This window comes from Equus quagga, chromosome 1 (genome assembly GCF_021613505.1).
Source record: "Equus quagga isolate Etosha38 chromosome 1, UCLA_HA_Equagga_1.0, whole genome shotgun sequence".
Lineage (NCBI taxonomy): Eukaryota > Metazoa > Chordata > Mammalia > Perissodactyla > Equidae > Equus > Equus quagga.
In genome coordinates this window covers 123916741-123936608 of record NC_060267.1, presented here as the reverse complement: position 1 = coordinate 123936608, position 19868 = coordinate 123916741, and the positions used below count along the sequence as shown (strand labels likewise).

At 43.6% G+C, this 19868-nt stretch overlaps 1 protein-coding gene across 7 annotated transcripts in view; it reads right to left on the bottom strand.

The window, feature by feature from the left end:
• Window positions 1-19868, bottom strand: part of PRICKLE2 (prickle planar cell polarity protein 2) — a 306961-nt gene that overhangs the window by 106214 nt on the left and 180879 nt on the right. The window contains exon 1 of one of the 7 annotated variants that reach the window (XM_046680842.1): window positions 1558-1966. The exons of the other annotated variants lie outside the window; for them this stretch is intronic. The gene's annotated coding sequence lies outside the window, so the exon portion shown is untranslated. Of the gene's footprint in view, window positions 1-1557; window positions 1967-19868 lie in introns of those variants that run through there. 7 annotated transcript variants of the gene reach the window in all.

Genomic DNA, 19868 nt, shown 5'->3' with positions numbered 1-19868 from the left:
AGAGGGAGCCCTAAGTGTCTTCAGCTCTCTCTGAATCCAGAGTTTGAGCCCTTAATAAACATCATTTCTTACTGTCTAACCTCTAAGTTCCCTTCTCATTTTAAGCTTCCATGAATGCATCTTCCGTCCTATATTTCTTTTTTTCCCCTACATTATGGGATGAACCTTTACAAACCTGCCATTTCAAACAATGCTATTTTACTATTTCTTGCTGTCTCATGACAGTTTACAGGCTGCAATGCCCGACAGAACGAACACGTTTTAATTTTCACATTAAAAAAAGAATTTCCCAGGGGAAAGAGCATTTGATGGAAAGGCAAAACCTTTACAAGCACTCAAGGAGGCATTAAAATCCAAATTTCCAAAATATGGTAATTCCGTCAAAGTTGTGACTTACTCTGGAGCCCATGGGGACACTCATCCTGACCCATCTGTGAAAGCCATTAGCAGGCAGTAAGCCTTCAGGGGAGCAGGAGGAGAAGAGCCAATTCAGCTTCCAGCAAGGAGGCCAGGCTGCTTCTTTTAGCTTAAGTCTCACTGAGATGGTTTAAGACACTCTCCGGGAAGAGAGGTTCAAGCAAAGCAAATTGCAGCCTTGCAAGCTGCAGCTTTGGTACACGGCAGTCCGTCTATACATTCATGGCACACTGGAGCCCTCCCCTGACTGTGGTTCGTGGATGCATCGACTGCAAGCAGAACTCTCTCACTGGGAAAATAATCTATGTGCTTAAGTTACACAAGAGCCACGCTTGGACCGGCGGATGGCATCGCATCTGGTACCTATCACTTACCCTGGTGTGATTTGGCCCAGCCCGGATTATTTATGGTTCACAAAACTCCCGTCAGACCCCAGCATATTCTAAGACCACATAACAAAGAATAATGGGATTAAAAATCTGCATTTCATCTCAAGACCTCTATGGCAGATTAGTAATGCTATGATCGGTTTTTGGGAAACCAAGAGTAAAGAGAACTAACTATGAACACTCCTTCAAGAAACCCAGTGTAGAGAACACATTGAGTCATGTGTTCCAGCCAGGCTGTGCAGTCATATTCTGGAGCTCTGTCACCATTTCTAATCTGAAAGCAATGGCTAAAATTAAACCTAAATAATTCCAGCGCCATTTCTTTACCTGGAAGTCTCAGCTCAGTCCTCCTTCCTCAGAGCCTCTCATGGTTTCTGCCATCCTGAGCCGAAAGGGCTCCTGTGCAGGACCACCACCAGGTGTGTGGTTTTCAGCCCTCTCTCCTTTAATATTATCATTATTTTTAAAGGCAGCTGCACTTCTTTTAGAGAAAATGCTGCTTCTAAAGCACCAGGACTTAAGCATTTCTTCAGGACTCCCTATAGCTGCGACATGCCACTTTGCAATGGAGCCTTCTAATAAGCATAGGAAAGGCAAAAGGTGCCAGAGGGCCACTAAAACTGCCACCTGGCCAAGATAACGGAGCCCTGCCATCCTCCCCCAACTCGAAGCCTCTAGATCTAGCTTTCTCATCCTCCCCAGAAAATACACTCTTGATTAATTTGTGAATTAGAGCAAATTCCTTACCTACCTCCAGGGAAGATGAAATGCCCAGTATCGGAGGAAGCTTCCGCCAGACCCTCTGAGCTTGTCAATTGCCCCAGTTCACTTTCTCCCTGAGTCTGGCTTCTAAGAACGCAAGCAGGATTGCAGGCAGCCAAAGCATCTTCTGAAATCCCTTCTCAAAATCTGGACCCTTCCTGAAGACAGCACCAGGCTTAGCCCAAGCTGCTCTGCATTCACTCACAGAAAAGAGCACTGCTGGGTCGAGACCCCGCTACGGAGCCACCAAGCGGGGGGTGGCGGGGTGGGGAAGTGTGACTTCTACCCTTCCTTTGGATCCGATCGCCTTCTTGAGAGCCCCAGTTTCGTCTGCAGGAAGTCACATACCCCAGACTCAGCGTCACGAACTGATCCCGAGCCAGACCCAGGGCAAGCAGTCAGCTGGTCGCAGAGCCCAAGACAGTGAACTAGGAAATGTGCAGCTCGGCCAACAAATAATAATAACTGTTGGCGGAGCTGCTGGTGGTGCCGGAGAAGTCGCTGTTGCAGTGCTCGCATCCTCCGCATGCTAATGAAGCTGTGACGTCAGCAAGTCAGTCGCGGCATCTGGACGTCCCATCCCCGCTGCCCAGCGCTGAGATTTATTTACATGTAAATTAGCCTCGCCTTCCAAATCAATAATCCCCAAGCCCGGAGACGGGAAGAAAGCCTTTGCTGGATGCAAAGGCCCTGGCTATGCAGCCTCCAAAGGAATACAAAAATATCACACATAAGAATAGAGGCTTTAAAGATACTCGCCTATTTTTTCTTTTTAACAGCTCTCTTATGTGCAGGGGATTAGATCTGGGCAGTTATTAACCTGAGCGCCTGTTTCAGATTATTATATACTGCACCAACCCAGGAGTGAAATCAAAGCTCTTTTTTTTCCCTCCCCAAAAGCTGTGTCCAGCCTTCAAATACCTCTACTTTCTTTCCTCTCTTCAACTTTCATTTGAGGTTGTTTCTTGGCTTGCGACTATGTCATCCTTGAATTTTTGTGCATCCCGGAAATAGAGTGCAGTTGACTGCTTTCCTCACAGGCTTGGGCGATGAATTAGCCACCCCCTCCCTCAACCCTTGACCCAGCTCCAAGTGAGCATGGGAGATGACAAAGCATAAATCTGCCCAGTTGCATCTGAGAAAACCTTGGACCCTTAGAGAGCATTGCTTCCATCTCTCCATTTTACAGATTAGTCAACTGACACTTTGAGTGGAGAAAGGCCTTTTCGGAGGTCACTCCGGGATTTTAGCAAGAATGGGCCAGAACCCACATTCCCTGAACCTCAAACTGGAGCTTCTGTTAAACACCTTTGGGTCTCTAATCTCCACTTCTCTTCACCAACAGGGACCTATCCAAGCAATCACAAAGAAAGAATTCTATAGAGTTAGGTAGCCCTGGGTTCAAATCCTGGCCTTGCTTCCTGGTAGTGATGTGACCCTCAGCAAGTAACTTAACTTTGGGGGTCACTGATTTCTTCACCGGTACCATCCCCTCATTCAATAAAGATTTTCTGAGCACCCACTCTGTGCCATGCACTCTTCTAGGGACTGGGTATAGATACAGTGCTTGTTCTCTCCTAGCTCATGTTCTAGTGCAATAAGGCAAAAATATTAAATGGAACTGTGGTGAGGATGGCCACAATGTCACACAATAAATAACAGTTATTTCTGACATTTTGGATAAAGTCAAAAAAATTCACCAAGGCTTTCCTTCCATTCCAATGGCCACTGTTTCTGTCCTCTGAGTATTTCCATCGTCATCTTCTATTGTTTCGAATCAATCGTTCTTTCAATGCTGCCTATGCAGTATCCTGGGTCAGGGGAGATGCAAGTACAAGCCAATATTCCGGACTCTGTGCCTGTGATAGGATGTGCTGTGGTTCCCTAGGTGGAGGGCGAGGGAGGGGCTGGGAGGCTGGGAGAGAGGTGTATTCCATCATGCACAGAAGCGTCCCCGAGGACAAAGCAGCTAGCACGGCTCCTTGCCCACACTCCCCCGCCTGAAGAACCCACTCTGATGAGCTCTGCCCTTCCAGCTGGAGTTCCTGAAGCTTCAAATGAATTTCTTTGTTGGATGTGGAGAAGTTAAATTATGTCTTTTGTTGTACGTAATTGTATTAATAATGCCTAATAACTTCTTTCAGAATGCTTCTCTCTGGTTCACAGAGACCTTTCATGGTGAAATCATGGGACCTGGAATAACTTTTCACTAATAGAAATGGAATACAAGTGAATGAGCAATACTCTGCTTTTGGTCTCCAGCATACAGAACTCAGAGCATGTGGGGAAGAAGATGGTTCCCTCAGACCTCAATATCTCCAAGAAGTACATCACCAAATGTAACAGTTTGAGGCCACCCATGACCAAATGGAGGCAGTGACATCCTACCCTGGTGTGGCTATGGGCAAGTCACTTAACTTTCTATGCTCCAGTTCTTTATCTGAAGATGGGCCCACTACTCTCTGATCTCCTTATTATCAGTATATCATATGAGAATTATGAGAAGCAATTCACAAGTGATTGACAGTGAAGCAATGAAGAGAAAAGCTAGAACAAAGAAAGTGAAAAGAGATTAATCTTCATCTGGAGTAGATTTGACACATGACTATCAACTTCAAAAGAGGTAGTAATATACATGGGGTCTGGAATGGATTACCTTGGGACAGACCCCGGCTCTGACACTTGCTAATTCTATGATATGGGGCCTGAGGTTCTCACCTATAACAAGAGGGACAATAACAGTGCCTACCCTTGAAGGGCTGTTTCAAGGATCTAACGAGAATGAATGTGAAGCACTCAGCACTGAGCCTAGCACACAGCAAACATTCAATAAACATTAGCTATTGGTAGGGGAAGTAATGATGCTTTCACTGTTAAGTTTGGCACTAATTTGTTAACTGACTAGACAAAATTCAAAAGGTGGGGAGGAAGTGAGCAAATGGAAGACTGCAAAATCACCCCCATTCCTAGGGCACAACTCAAAACTCCACCTAATGTGGGCGAGCTGTTGCCATGCTCTTTGTACCTGAAATAACACAAACACTTTTCAATTGCTGTGAAACTGGGGAAGAAAGCAGTAAAAATGACCAAGTCCCTGGGAGCCTCCTCCTCCAAAGCTGCACAATAGGACAAGAAAACTATATTTCTGGGAAGCATGGGTGCTTCATTCATTCACTCATGTGTCCATTCACTCTAAATGAACTCCTACTATTTGTCAGTTACTGTGTGAGGCCTGATGGGCATCATGGTGACCAACACAGACAGGGGCCCTGCATTAGAAGAGCTTAGAAATGAGGGGAAGACAATTAAGCAAGCAATTAGAAGAGAGTGAAATGCATGTTATGATAGGGCGCGTGCAGAGTTCTCGAAGGTCTAATTACAGTCAGGAGGGGGATGGTGCAAAAGCACTTTGCTGAATCCTTTTGACAGCATGTTCTCTGTGGGTGCTGCTCAGTGGTGGGGAAGCTAGAGGTCTAGGCATCGCCCTTGCACCGATTATTGAAATAAAATGCACGGATCGATAAATCTTTGTGACAATTATTTTCAACCTGGAGACCATTCTACTCAGGATTTTTGAAAAATATGCTGTTAGGTATTAGAGAAGGTGAGGGAACTACTTTGGAAATTTCAGAGACCTGGTAAAAGGGGACAAAACTCCAACTGTTTTTACAAAAACAGAGTGGAACTCCACATTCATGACAGCAAACTTGTTGGGTGGCTGAGACGGGGGGAAGCAGGAGAGGAAAGGGAATACAGATGACACACTTAATCAAGTATCTATTGGGGATCTGTGAAATGCAGGACACTCTTGTGGGGAGACAAGGAGGCAACTGCTGACCTTCAGAACTTTCTAGTTAGATAGGATGACAAAATATTTACATAAATGACGATAACTGTATAAAGTATGTACAAAGAGGGCAAGGAAGCCAAGATTGACTGTGGCTGAGGTGATCAGAAATCAGGAAAAGTGTGATTTCAGTCAGGTTGAAGGTCAAAATTATTTTGTTGGAGTGAAAAACAATTTTATAGTGGGGAAAGCCCTACTAAGCATGACACAAAAGTCAGAAGCCAAAATGAAAAGACTTCTAAAATTGCCAAGGTCAAGAATTAGCTGCTAGAGAGAGTGGCACAGGCAGGAGGAAGAGCATGAATATGAGGAAAGTGTTAGCACAAATGCAGAGTTCAAAGACTCATCTGCATAGGCACCAGGGAGCAGAGAAGCATCAACACAACGCCGCAGGTAATGACAAAGAGGCTGCTCCATGCATGTGGGAAAATCAAATCACCCTTCCATCCTAGTCAGCGTCAGTCAACATCTTGTTAGAGGGTTATGGGGCCAGAGTGAATCACTACTGGTTAGCTTACAGAGGAGAAGGACTTGACGACAAGGACTGTGGCCTCCTAGAAGAAGAGCTTTAATGAGGACAGTCATAATGAACTATTTTTTATCTCTGTTTCCATAGATGTGCAATAAGAAGGAATGGATTTCAAATGAACTAAAAAGGGATTCCACTGCGCCTAAGGAAGACTCTTGAAAACTGCGATGGTAGAAATGGCATTGGGTCACTCAGAGCAATGGTAGCATCTTGGTCTTCGGGGCACTATAAAAGGATAGACAGCACCAGTCCTTGCTGGTTTAGATTTGTACCTTCTGGCCCTGATACTGTGAAACCCTAATTACTATAAGGGATATTACCAAAGTTCCAATCCACTCATCTAATAAAGGTCCATTCTGTAAGTTCATTTAAGTTTATTTTATTAAAAAGAGTATGCTGTGTAATATATATATAACTACATAATATATATCATAATTTTAAAGAACAATATTCTTTAAAACTTTATATTATGTATATATGCGTGTCTGTGTGTATATGTATGCATGTATATGTGTGTATATACATATCGTTTTAAATAATCTACTCAAGAGTGGTTCTCTGATGTTTAGATTCCAAAATCCAGTAAATTTTTTTAAATGGGGGAGAAGAGGCTGTCAGGAGTTGTTATATTAGTTGGGATAGGCTAGGCTGTGATGCAGTAATAGACGATTGTAGATCTCAGCAGTTTAATACAAAGAAGGCCGATTTCTCACTCATGCAGAGTTGACGGGAGGTCCAGAGCCTCTCCAGCACCTCTATCCAAAGCAGTGATGCAGGGATCTAGTCTGCTTCCTTCTTGTGTCTCTGTGATCTCAACACATAATTTCCAGGTTACAGTCACAGAGGAAGAGAGATCTAGAGAGGCGTTTAGGTGCTTCAGCTTGAAGGTGAATGATACCGCTTTCCTTGGTCAAAGTAGTCCCATGACCTCACCCAACTGCAAGGGGGCTGGGAAGTGTATGTCCAGGAAGAAGAGGAAAAACACATCATGGGGAACTCTGGTAATGTCCACCATAGCTTTCAATTTTTACCTTTGCCATGTAAATTCATTTTAAAAAATAGCAAAATCTACTAAACCCATAATGTCTTAAAACAGAGGGATGTTTAACACACAAAAAAATGATGATAGTCCTAAATGAATACTGGAGATCAAAGCTGCATCTGTCTTACCCCAGAAGGGAGAAAACAAAGAAAGCATTCTAGATGCTTATTGACTTTCAAGCAGCAACACCCAACCTATGTAACCATACAGATAACAAATGAAACTTGTGAAGCTTCCATCGCGCAGATAAAGATAAATAAGGCACCCACAGAGGCAGAACTGCCTTCATGAAAAAGAAATGCTCGAAAGAGATTCTCCTCAATAGTTTCTAACCACTTTTCCAATTCAGACTTACAATAATCTGTCTTTCACAACAGGCAGAGCATCGTCAATGAAAAAGCCCAACAAAACAACCAGAATTCAATATGCTCTACTACTCCTAGCTGCATGACCTTGGTAATAACAGCCACTCACCTCTTCTAAGCCTCAGTTTCTCTATCTATAAAATGGAGACATCCATCTACCAAAGGTTTGGGTAAGATTAGATGAGTTAAACTATATAGAGTACTTTGTAGGGTACCTAGCAGATAGTAGGTGTTAGTATTACTTCCCCCTTGGTTTTCAGAGAAGGGAGCAAAATGAGAGGTGTAACCATAAAAGATACAATTGCTCTTGAAAAACATAAGGATAACCGCCCCCACCAAGCAAGCCTTCTTTCTTGTCCATTTGTATAAACTTCCACATCATAAATGCTTCTCAGACCACGGACACATTTCTTTATCTTATGAAAAATATTCTGGCACACTTTAACCCAGAAAGAGGCCTTCCTTTTCTTTTTCCCACCATCTTAGGAATCAGCCACATTTCATACATTTTAATTATTCTTGATCCCGATAATCTAATGCACAAAATTTTAACACAGCCTTTTATCCTCTTTTAATTACATTAATTAAAAGGAGAAACACAGACAAGCTAGTGTGGGCAAATCAAAATGAAAGACTGCTAAAGATTTTGTTCCCTTCCCCAAAAAGATTAAAAACGGCAACAATGATGTAGACACACTTACTATTCCACATTTCCACGAAAATACTGTTAATTGACATGATGTGCTAGCAAACATTACTCTTGTTTTAGATAAAGAAAGCTGCACTTATTACAGCAGCTTTTTGCAACTACCAATTTTCATTAAACAGCTGAATAAAAAACTGAGTTTTCTTTACATGAAGGATTGACAGAACAAGTAAGAATGGCACAGGGATGCTTTGATTTTCCAGCACTTTCTAAATGCAGGCGCTCGAGCTTCTAGACGCTTCTCCTGGGAGAGAATGCTGGCAAAATGGTAGATATCCCGGAAAATGACTGGAAACTCCCAGCCTCATAAAATAGCAAACTGGCAGCAAAGACCTGCCTTGGGAACATTATCCTGGAAGACAAAATGTCACAGGTGTACAAACTGACATATTGTTTTTCTCAAGGAAAGGGAGGCACTTCTATCCTGGGTGTCTTGCACACTTTCTCTCATGTAGTCCTCACCATAATCCCAACTGCAGCTTTTATTATCCCCTATTGGACAGGTAAGGACACTGAGGTTCAGAGAGGATAAACGAAAGACACAAGGACCCACAGCTGAGATTTGCTCTTGGGTGGGATTACAAAGTCCATACTCCTTCTAATTCAGAGGTTTTCAAGTATCTTCTCAAAAACCAGGTGTGTCTTTATCAGGGTGTGATGTGCTGAGAATAATTTATTGTTAAAAACACAGAACAATACAGAAGCTTCCCTGACCCTCCAGATTAGATCGATTCCTTTCTACAAAAGTCATAGTATTGCTTTCTTAGATATGGGTCCTTTCCTTTAGAACTCTTGTCATGTTTCATAGTTCTACAGCCTTGGTGAGTAGTTATGGTCCATCCCTGGTTAATGTTAATCATTACTTGATTAACGTCTCTCTAACTAGACTGTAAGCTCTCTGAGGGCACGGACCATGCATTTTTTGACTCCCCATTCTATTCCAAGCACCTAGCACAGTGCACGGTGATCTGACAGTTAGTGAATATTTGTTGAATGAATAAAAAGTTTGACAATGATTTTTCCTGTCTAGAAATTAGAGGGAGGTCAGGATTATTCCAGTCAGAACATCTCCCTGCTCATTTGCATTCCAACACAATTTTGTGAGTGCGCAAGGAAAGGATGGAGATAACCTCTCTGAAACACTTTCTTAGCTTAGCATCCAGGATGCCACAGTCTCCTGGTTTCTCTCCTACCCTATGGCTGTTCTTCCTCAGTCTCTTTTGCTGGTTCATCCTCATCTCCTCGACAGCTAAATGTTGGGGTACCCCAGGGCTCAGTCCTGGGACCTCTACTCTTCTCTATCTACATTCACTTCTTGGATCTGGTCTAGGGTCTTAAATACTACCTCTATGCTGATGACTCCAGGCCAGACTTTTTCTGTGAACTCAAGGCTTACAGATCCACCTGCCTATGTCACATCTACATTTGGATGTCTAAAAGGGATCTCAAATTTAAGAAGTCCAGATCTCAGTACTTCACATTCTCCACAAATCTGCTCCATCTGCAGTATTCACTACCTCCATTAATGGCAACTCCATCTTTCCAGTGGTTAAGAACAAATACCTTCAAGTCATCCTTAACTCTTTTCTTCCTCTTGCCCCTGACATCTAATCCAGGAGTTGGCAAACCACATCTCACCAGCCAAATGTAGTCTACTTCATGTTTCTGCAAACACTGCTTTATTAGACCATGACAATGCCCGTTAATTTATGTATCGTCTACAGCTGCATTCATGTTTCAACTGCAGAGTTGAGTAGTTGCAACAGAGACTGTACGGCCTTCAAAGCCTAACATGTTTACTATTCGACCCCTTACACTGAACATTTTGTAACTCTTGACTAGTCCTGGTGGCTCTACCTTCAAAACGTATGTCAAATCTAAAACCCCACCACCACCTCCACTATTCTCACCCTGCTCCAAGCCACTACTCTCTCTCTTCTGAATGGAGACCCAAGCCATCATCAACAGCTGCCTCTACCTCATCTACTCATGCCTCCCCCTTCAGTCTATTCACAAAACTACAATCATAGTGATTCTCTGAAAACAAACAAAGCATATTACGCTTCTGCTCAAAACCCACCAATGCTGCTCATCTCAGAGAAGGCCCTTGAGATCTAGGCCCCATGACTTCTCTGAAACCATCTCCCACTACTGCCTTGCTGTCACTCAAACACTGGTCCTGGAACATTCCAAAATGTTAAAAATGTCACCTCAGTGAGGCTTTCCCGTTGTATCCCAGATCATTCTCCCTCCCACCTTCCTAATACTGCCAAAACTTTACCTTACTTTATTTTTCTTTTGAGCACTTAGCACTCAAAAAAAAGTTTTATTGAGATATAATTTACATATCACACAGTTCACCCAATTAAAGTACAATGCAATAGGTTTTAGGATATTCATGGAGTTGTGTAACTATTATCACAATCTGATTTTAGAACACTTTCACCAACTCAAAAAGAAACCCCTTAGCAAGTAGTAATCACTCTCCATTTGCCCCACTGTTCTAGCCCTAGGCAAACACTAATATAATGTCTCTATAGATTTGCCTATTCTGAATATTTCATATAAATGGGATCACATAATATGTGATCTTTTGTAACCGGCTTCTTTTACTTAGTGTAATAGTTTCAAGGTTCATTCATGTTATAGCTTGCACCAGAGCTTCATTCTTTTTTACTGCTGAATAATATTCCATTGCATGGATATACACTTTATTCATCCGTTCATTAGTCAGTGGACATTTGGGTTGTTTCTACTTTACAACTTTTTTTTTTTTTTTTTTTTAAGATTTTATTTTTTTCCTTTTTCTCCCCAAAGCCCCCCGGTACATAGTTGTGTATTCTTCATTGTGGGTTCTTCTAGTTGTGGCATGTGGGACGCTGCCCCAGCGTGGTCTGATGAGCAGTGCCATGTCCGCGCCCAGGACTCGAACCAACGAAACACTGGGCCGCCTGCAGCGGAGCGCGCGAACTCAACCACTTGGCCACGGGGCCAGCCCCTCTACTTTACAACTATTATCAATAATGGTACCATGAACATTTGTGTATAGTGACACATCACAACAATGGGGACATGTTCTGATAAATGTGTCATTAGGCAATTTAGTCATCGTGTGAACATCACAGAGAGTACTTACACAAACCTAGATGGTATAGCCTACTTCACACCTAGGCTATAAGGTACTAATTTTATGGGAGCATCAATGTATATGTGGTCTGTCATCGACAGAAATGCTGTTATGTGGCATATGACTGTATAAGTTTTTGTGAGGATGCATGTTTTCATTTTTCTTGGGCATGTATCTAGGAATGTAATTGCTGGGTCATATGGTAACTCTGTTTAACACTTTAAGGAATTACCAAACTCTGCCAAGACTGAAAAATCAGCTGTTAATCCTATGGGGGTTCTCTTGTACATGATGAGTTGTTTTCATTTGCTGCTTTCAAGATTTTCTCTTTGTCTTTGACATTTTGACTACGATGCGGACCAGTGTGGCTCTCTTTGAGTTTACCTACTTGGAGTGTGTTAGCTTCTCCAATGTATAGACTAATATTTTTCATCAGATTTGGGAAGTTTTCCATCACTATTTCTTCAAGCATTTTTTTTCTGCTCCTTTTTCTCTCTCCTTTCCTTCAGCTGGTCCCATTATGCGTATGTTGGTGTATTTAATGGTATCCCACATTTCTCAAAGGTTCTGTTCATTTTTCATCTGATTCTATCTATTCTTCAGACTGCATAATCTTTATCGAGCTACCTACAAGTTTGCAGATTCTTTCTTTCTCCAGATTAAATCTACTGTTGAGCTCTTCTAGTGAACTTTTCATTTCAGTTATTATAGTTTCTAATGCCCAAATTTCCACTTTTTATAATTCTTTTAAAAATAATTTCTCTTGGGGCCAGCCCTGTGGCATAGTGGTTAAGTTCAGCATGCTCCAGCTCACAGCCTGGGTTTGTAGGTTTGGATCCTGGGCATGGACCTACACCACTCGTCAGCCATGTTGTGGTGGTGACCCACATATAAAGTGGAGGAAGATTAGCACAGATGTTGGCTCAGGGCTATTTGTCCTCAAGCAAAAAAAAAAGAGGAAGATGGGCAACAGATCAGGGCTAATCTTCCTCAGTGAAAAGAAAAACAAACCTAAAAAAAGAAGAAAAAAATAATTTCTCATTATTGATATTCTCTATTTCATGAGACATTATCATCATGCTTTCCTTTAATTCTGTAGACATAGCTACTTATTGTTCTTTGAACATATTTATAATAGTTGCTTTGAAGTCTTTGCTAAGTCTGACACTTAGGCCCCCTCACAGGCAGTTTCTTTTGCCTACTTTTTTTGTGTATGGGTCACACTTTTTCTTTGCATGTCTCAGGATATTTTGTTGAAAACTGAACATTTTAGATAATATATTGTAGCAATTCTGTATACTGAGCCCTTTTCTCTTTTCTGGATCTTGTTATTGTGTGCTTATTTGTTTAGTGACTGGCTAGACAAGTTGAGTGAAGTCTGTTTCCCCAGCAGTGTGTAGTCTCTGATGTTGCTCCCCAGAGGGCATGAGCACAGTCTACCTGGGCACCTGCCTAGTCTCTATTTATTGGTATCACACCCAGCTGTTAGGCTCCACTAATTGCCAGCTGATTGTTCTATTGTTTTCAATAATACCCTGGGGCATAAATTGCTCCACAGTCTGATCTGACTAAAGCAGGACTCCTTTGGAGGAGCAGGGTGTCGCCAGTCTTTGAGGTTGCCCCTCCCAGGGTGAAAGCACTGCCCTAGACAGACAGCTGAGTGGAGAAGGTGCCCCATCTTCTTGCTGCACCCTCCTAGAGTAGAGTTCCCATCACACTGCTCTGCATTGCAGGGCTGGGGATGGGGGGATGGTGATGAGTGGGCCAGGGTCACAGACTCACTGTTCTTACCAAGATTTAGTAGATTTTCTGGAGTAGATGTTTCTCCATTTGCTGCATACCCTTGGGACAACTTTTAGAAATTTTAAATGGCTGTTTTTTTAAAGGTAATTTTCAGCAGCCAAATGATCGTTTCCTTGGTTAAAGGGTCTGCTGTCCTCCTTACACTCTGCCCTTTTGGAAGTTGGTGCTCAGCACTTAGCACTCTTAAGTCACTGTATGTTCTCCTTGTTTGTGTTGCTGTATGGTCTGTCTCCCTAGGAACACTAGAAGTAAGCTCCATGTTGCGTGGGCAGGACTTTCGTCAGTTTCACCCAGCAATCTATCCTCAAAGCCTGGAACAGTGCCTGGCACACAGTAGGCCTTCAATAAACACGGGTCGAAAGAATGGAGTGTCCGTGACCCACAGCCTATCCTATGGATGCCATGGCTAATGACCCACTTATGGTTGTGACAATTATGAATAACTTCAGTCCTTTATTTCCATATAACATTTTTTAGCAATTTCCTCAGAAGCTGATCACAGCCCTGGGAGATTGTCACACCTGTGAATGTCATCAGGCAGGTGATTGATGGAGAGAAAAGAACAGGAAGTGCAGCTATGGCATACATATCCCTCAACCACCATGCTGGATTCCGCCTTTGTTCCTTTTAATCTTAAATATACTTTAACATCTATAAATAGCTTGCTATAAAAGGTATCTAATTTATCTTGGTTTGAAAGAAAGTCCTGCTATAACAGAATTAGTCATCGCGATCAGGAAGTCTGTGTTTGATTCTGGGCTCTGGCTCTTGTCTGTGTGCCATTAGCCTAGTTACTTAACCTCTCTGTTCTTTAGAAGCCTCCTCTGAAAACTGTGAGTAATGGTGATAACTGTAATATCTTTCTTCTTATATGAGTTCAGATAGTCCTCACAAAGCATTTTTCACAGTGTAAGATACTCCAGGAGCACTCAGTAAGTGCTAGGTACTATTATTATTATCTGTAAAATAGTAATCACAGACTTGCTCATCCATCACCCAGGGATGATCTGTGCATCGACTAAGAAAGGGGCTATGAAAGTAAATTGTTTGTGTGATGTGTTATGCAAAGTTACCTTCTTAGAGCTACAGAACAAAGTCTTCCTGGCCTGCTGGGCTGAGAAAAAGCCTCATCATTGTTTGCATTCTAGTCCATCATTCTCATCCTCCAGGCCTGCATTCTGACTCTTTAAGCCTCAGGCTAAATTAGGCCCTGCAGGAGACCCTGGGAGTCCGGCCTGAAGACCCTCACCTTCCCTCAGGCAGGAAGTTCCCAGGACAAGGCTGTCATTTGGAACACCACCTCCCAGCCACCATCTTGCTTGACAGAGGACCAGGCCAAGGCAGCGTTCATACTACAAAAGACAGGTATCGGAACTTGAAACTCCAGCCGAAATGAGCACTGGGAGAGGTTGAGTTAGGTGCCATAATGTGCTTTCCTTTAAAGAAGCTGGTCGTGTTCAGCCTAATGTGTGGGAGTCTGAACCCCCGAGAGAGCCAGCATCTAGAAGAGAGAGAAAAGTTCCCCACTGGCCAGGGACCTCTGGATAACAGGCGCCCTCTCAGGCGGGAGGTGGGCCAAGGCCAAAGCCTGAGTCTTTCCCTTATGACTAGCTGTGTGAATTGGGACAAGTCACTTTTCTTCTCTGAGCCTCATATAACAGTCTCTGCCTCATGGGCTTCCTGGATTATATGAGATAATATAGGTAAAATGGCCAAACACACAGCAGGTTCTCAAAAAATGTTGATCAAGTCTGAGTGTAAACACACCATCAGTCACAGTACAGGAGGGCATCTGAAGCCCTCCGACTGGAGTGGCCGTCAGCACACACACATCAGTCCAGCCAGGTTGCATTCTTCCCCGGCTCTGAGGCCCGCGGAGTCCCTGACAGCCAGGGCGGTTATCATGCTGTCTTGTTTATTCTTCCTGCTCCCTACGACACCACAGCAAACAGGAATCCTGCTGGTGTATCCTCAGGGTCACCAGGGGACAGGCCCAGATGGATGTCAGAGCAGGCTGCTGTGGTGAATTATTTAGCACCCCTTCCCCGAGGAAGCAGCCCCTGACTCATCTGGCAGGAGCCACATTCCTCTTCCCTTAAATGGCACACGCGGAGCCCTGCTGGGGGCTGAGGTTGGCAGAGGCTTTGCTGCTCAACTCATCACAGCTGGGGCAGCTGTGGAAGGAAGGGCTGTTAGGAGCCCAGCCAAAAAGAAGATACACAGAGCGGGTTCAGCTAGCTGGGATGAGGGGAGCCGTGTTACTGGCAACGAGAAACACCAGGAATGAAAGAAGGTGAGAGTCAGCCAGTGGCCGGAGTCAGCTGCCAAGACAAAACAGAGAGGCTTCTTGGAGGGACCCTTTGGCAGAGCCAAATCAGAGCCACCAGGTGCTACCCACACACACTCCAAAGGCCCATAGTCCTTTGGGAATCTCTGTCTAACTAAGACGATTGCTGTCAGGAGCGCCTAGCCATAGGGACATAGGTGGAGAGAAGATTTCTAAACCAGATTGGTAGGTGACATTTACTACACACACAATGTCTAATTTAACCCTCAAGACAACCCTTCAAGGTGATACCAATAGTCCCTTATCGTAGACATGGAAACTGAGGCTGGGAGAAAACAAAACAGCTGTTAACTACAACAAGCATTCCTCTAATTTCTGACTCTATTCCTTTTTCTTCTACTTACTGCTAGTCTTAAGATTTCCATTTAGGCTGCTGAATCTGTTCTTCCCATTTCATCCTACGTTTGGGTTGATCTTGATATAAGGGACACTAGAGTTTGGCCATTTATGCTGGGGGGCCCTCAAGAGATTGGCCAGGTCAAAGGGCAGTTGGCAGAACAAAGTAGTCCAGGACTGAACGCAGGTTAGCCAGCTACAGCCCGTCTTCACCGCAGCACTGAGGTGGGAAATCCTGACTACTTTACACACAGCTAGAGCTCCTTTGCAGGCCAGTAGAGGTGGACCTGGATGGATGCCAAGGGATGCTCTCCAAATTGAGGAAACAGAGCAACTCTACAGGACTCTAAAGATCCACAGATTCTTTGCCTAAAGTCCCTGTGTGGGCTGTGCAATACCTCAACGAGCTGTCCTAGAGGTTCTACAGAATTCATTCATCTCCCTTAGCCGATTTAGTCACTCACTTGATGGACGGGGTACTTTAAGACCTCCCCAACAGCATGGGTGTGTCTGAGTCTTTGGTTCTCAAAGGGTGATCCTGGACCAGCAGCATGAGCTTCACCAGGGAACTTGAACATGCAGGCTCTCAGGCCCCACCCAGCCCTACTGGATCTGGAGGTGGAACCAGCTTATCTGAGTTTTCACGAGCCCTCTAAGGGATTCTGCATGCAGGTTTAAGTTTGGGAAAAAGGGGTGAGCAATGGCATGAGACTGGAGGAGCCTCTGAGGGGTCCAGGATGGTAAGTTGGAGGCTCGGAGGTGGAATTCGGCCCACATAGGTGTTTTATTGGGTCTACCACAGAGGTCGGGAAACTTTGTCTAAAAAGAACCAAGTAGTCTATCTGTTAGGCTCTGAAGGCCATGTGGTCTCTCTCTCTGCAGCTACTCAACCCTGCCGTTGTAGTGTCAATCTGTAAACAAATGGGTGTGGCTATATCCCACTAAAACTTTATTTTTATCAAAACAGGAGCTGGGCCAAATTTGGCCTGCAGGTTGTGGTTTGCCAACCCCACATCTGCACAACAGCTTCTCTCAAAAAAAAAACAACTCAAAAGATCTGGGCACTGAGCTCAAGTTCCCAAGAGGCAGTGATGAGCTGGAGCTGAACGGCGCAGCCCTCTGAGCTGGGGACTCACTGCTGTGCCTTATTCTGTCCTACAGACAAGGGCAGATCGGTTCACACTGATGATCCCGCTCATTTTCTGATTTATCTATTTACACTGACATAAATGTGCATTTCTGCATATATGTGTGCACGTATATATGCATGTGTGTGTGTGTCTGTATGTATGCTTTCACACCTACCAGCTTTCAGTACATTATATTATGGAGATGCCCCCACATCTCAATGGTTTCCAAAGAGCTTTAATACCACAATAGTATCAAGCCTGGTTCAGAATTCCAGGATCGGAGCTCCAGCCCTTGATCTGTCCTTGACGCCGCATCTTGAGAAAGACTCTGACCCTCTCAGAGGCTCGGAATCACCCCTTCCTCCGTTCCCTCCCAGAGCTGCTGTGAGAGTGAGCCAGCAGTCCCACCTGGGAAGGCAGCACAAAAGGGCCTAATTGTCAGCAGCCCAAATTATGCCTTCAGATTGGCCAAGCAGGGGAAATGATTTTTTGTTTTTTCTCCTAATCAGGTATCTAAACACTTCCTTAAATCAAAATGGATAATATTCCACTGCACTGGTCCTCTCATTACCTACCACATACCCTATGAATGAGAGACCGTGGAGAGAAAGCCCTCTCCATATATTATTTTGCTCAGATCGGCTGAAGGTTCTTTGGAAAGCTCAGAATGCCAGGTGTGACTTCTAATCATCTTTTCTCTCTCCTGCAAGCAGCTTAACGGATTGGAGGTCTTATTTGGAGCCTTCCACCCTCATTCAGTTTTCTTTCCTCTTCTTCCCATCCCCACACTGACCCAAATAAATAAAGAATGTGCACATAATGATAACGATCTTTTCATAAAGAAGGAAAAGGGTATATTTAATGACACCTTCTTAATGGTCTAGCTGGAACCTTGCTTTTTAACTTAAGTTATACAAACCAAGCACAGCATTTCAAACTACACATTTTTCTCGGGGCCCTTTCCATGAAGGAAATTCCTCCAACTAGCTACCCCTCCCTCTTTCTTCAACTTGTACCCTTTTCCCACCCTGTCTACCCCAGAAAAGGTCTCTTGAAAGAAAATACATAAATCTTTAGCTTATCTGGGTGGTATGTTTCACAAAGAATCATAAAGGTTCTTTGATTGGTTACACAAGTTAACTTTCCATTTACATTATGGAGCAACAATTTACTCTACCATAAAACTAGCCAACCCTGAGAGTCCACCTCAGCCGATGCCTTGGCCAGGGGCCAAGATTCCTGGATTCTTTTGCTTCTACCACGCCAGCTCCTGCACTCGTATGGGGCCACCAATATTCTACAGCATTTGGGAGTACGTTTCACCTACTCCATCTCCTGTGTGTAAGACACTGAGCACCAATCTACAAACAACCGTCTGTGGCTCCTTCCAGCATGAATGGTGGAGCCAAGAGCATCCCTGGCCATCTGTAAGAGCGCAGGCTGACTGAGATGTTTATGAAAGGAAAGAGAGGCAATGTTGAGAGAAGGCTCTAACGATTAACTGAGCACTTCCTAGGTCCTACTCATCCCAAGAAAGGGAATGACTATCTCCATTTGAGGGATGAGAAACATGAGGCTTAAGAGTATAAGTCATGGCCCTAAAGAAAAACAGAAAGTGACAGAACAGGGATTTGAATTTACATCTGTCTTGTGCCAAAGCCTGTGGCTCTTAAATGCAGTGATGTACTGAGAGGGTTGGACTGTGCACAAAACTCTAAAAACAGGGATGTCATCCCTTGAGAATAGACACTTTCCATTTATCTTCTGTGGACAGTGGTGAAGAGGACATTTCAATGAGTCACACATTTCTAGGCTGGGCCTCGAGTAGGGTTTCTCCGCCTTAGTAACATGGACAATTTATACCAGATAATTCTTTGTTGTGGGGTGTCAGGGCCACGTGTTGTACGCTGTATAGTAGCATCCCTGGCTTCAAGTCACCAGATGCCAAAAGCACCCTTCTTTCCAGTTGTGACAACTTAAAATGCCTTCAGACAATGTCCCCTGGGGGAGAAAATTGCTCCTGCTGGAACCACTGGTCTAGAAGTAGTTTAGAAATCCTACCTTGTAACAAGTTATTAGGGCCTCATTGGGGGCCCTATAAGGTAAAGGTCAAGTGGATGGATTCTGGTATTAAATATACCCGAGTCAGAATCTCAGCTCTGCCACTTACTAGCTTTGTGGTCTTGGATGAATGTAAAATGGGGATAGATAATAGTATTCTGATGATTAAAAGAGAAAATGCAGATGAAGACCTTAGTAGAGTGCCTGACTTAATAGCACAATATTGTCAGCTGTTATAATTGTCATTAAGAAAAACAGATATTGGAAGGTGTCAAATTTAATCACCTCATCTCATAGATGAGTAAACTGAGGCTCAGAAATAGGAGGTATTAATTCTGATTAGGATCTGGTCTACTTCTCCAAGAAACACACATTTTTGGTCACTGCTTCCAATGCCCTTGATGATTTCCACGCCATAAAATTTTACCTTTGAGCCTCCTGGCATGTTATTTCTGTACTACCCATGTCCTTTCGTCTCATAATTGTTAGTATTCCAATTTGTGGCAGCTAGATTACGGAATGGGACAAGTCGAGTCTTTTAGGGAAGTACCTACCCCATCTGTTTGATGCAGCAATGAATCAAAGACAAAAGAAAAACATACAGGAAGAAAAGAAGTGTTAACTTGCACGGAACCACAGTAGTGGCTCACAGTGACCCTTCCAGCATTTGGAAAGTTACAATATTTTGGCCTTGATATTCTGCTGAAATCAACTCCAGTCATAGAATACCTCATATGTTGTTTGATTTTGCTCAGCAAAAATGTCTGTGCCACCACTTGGTAACCACAGCTAGAAACCCTGGGATCTCAGTTCAAGTCGATAAACACCATCTTGATATGCTCCAATTTGTATACTTATTTGTGCCTTGTCATTTTAAGGGAAGTTATGAGATGAGCTAACTGGCAGAGGGAGTCAGGTAGTAACTGATGCAGTAATTAGTCTCTCACTTGAAAATGCTGGAGATAGTCATCAAGTCATATTTAGAAAGGAGCTTTCCTTGGCTAGGT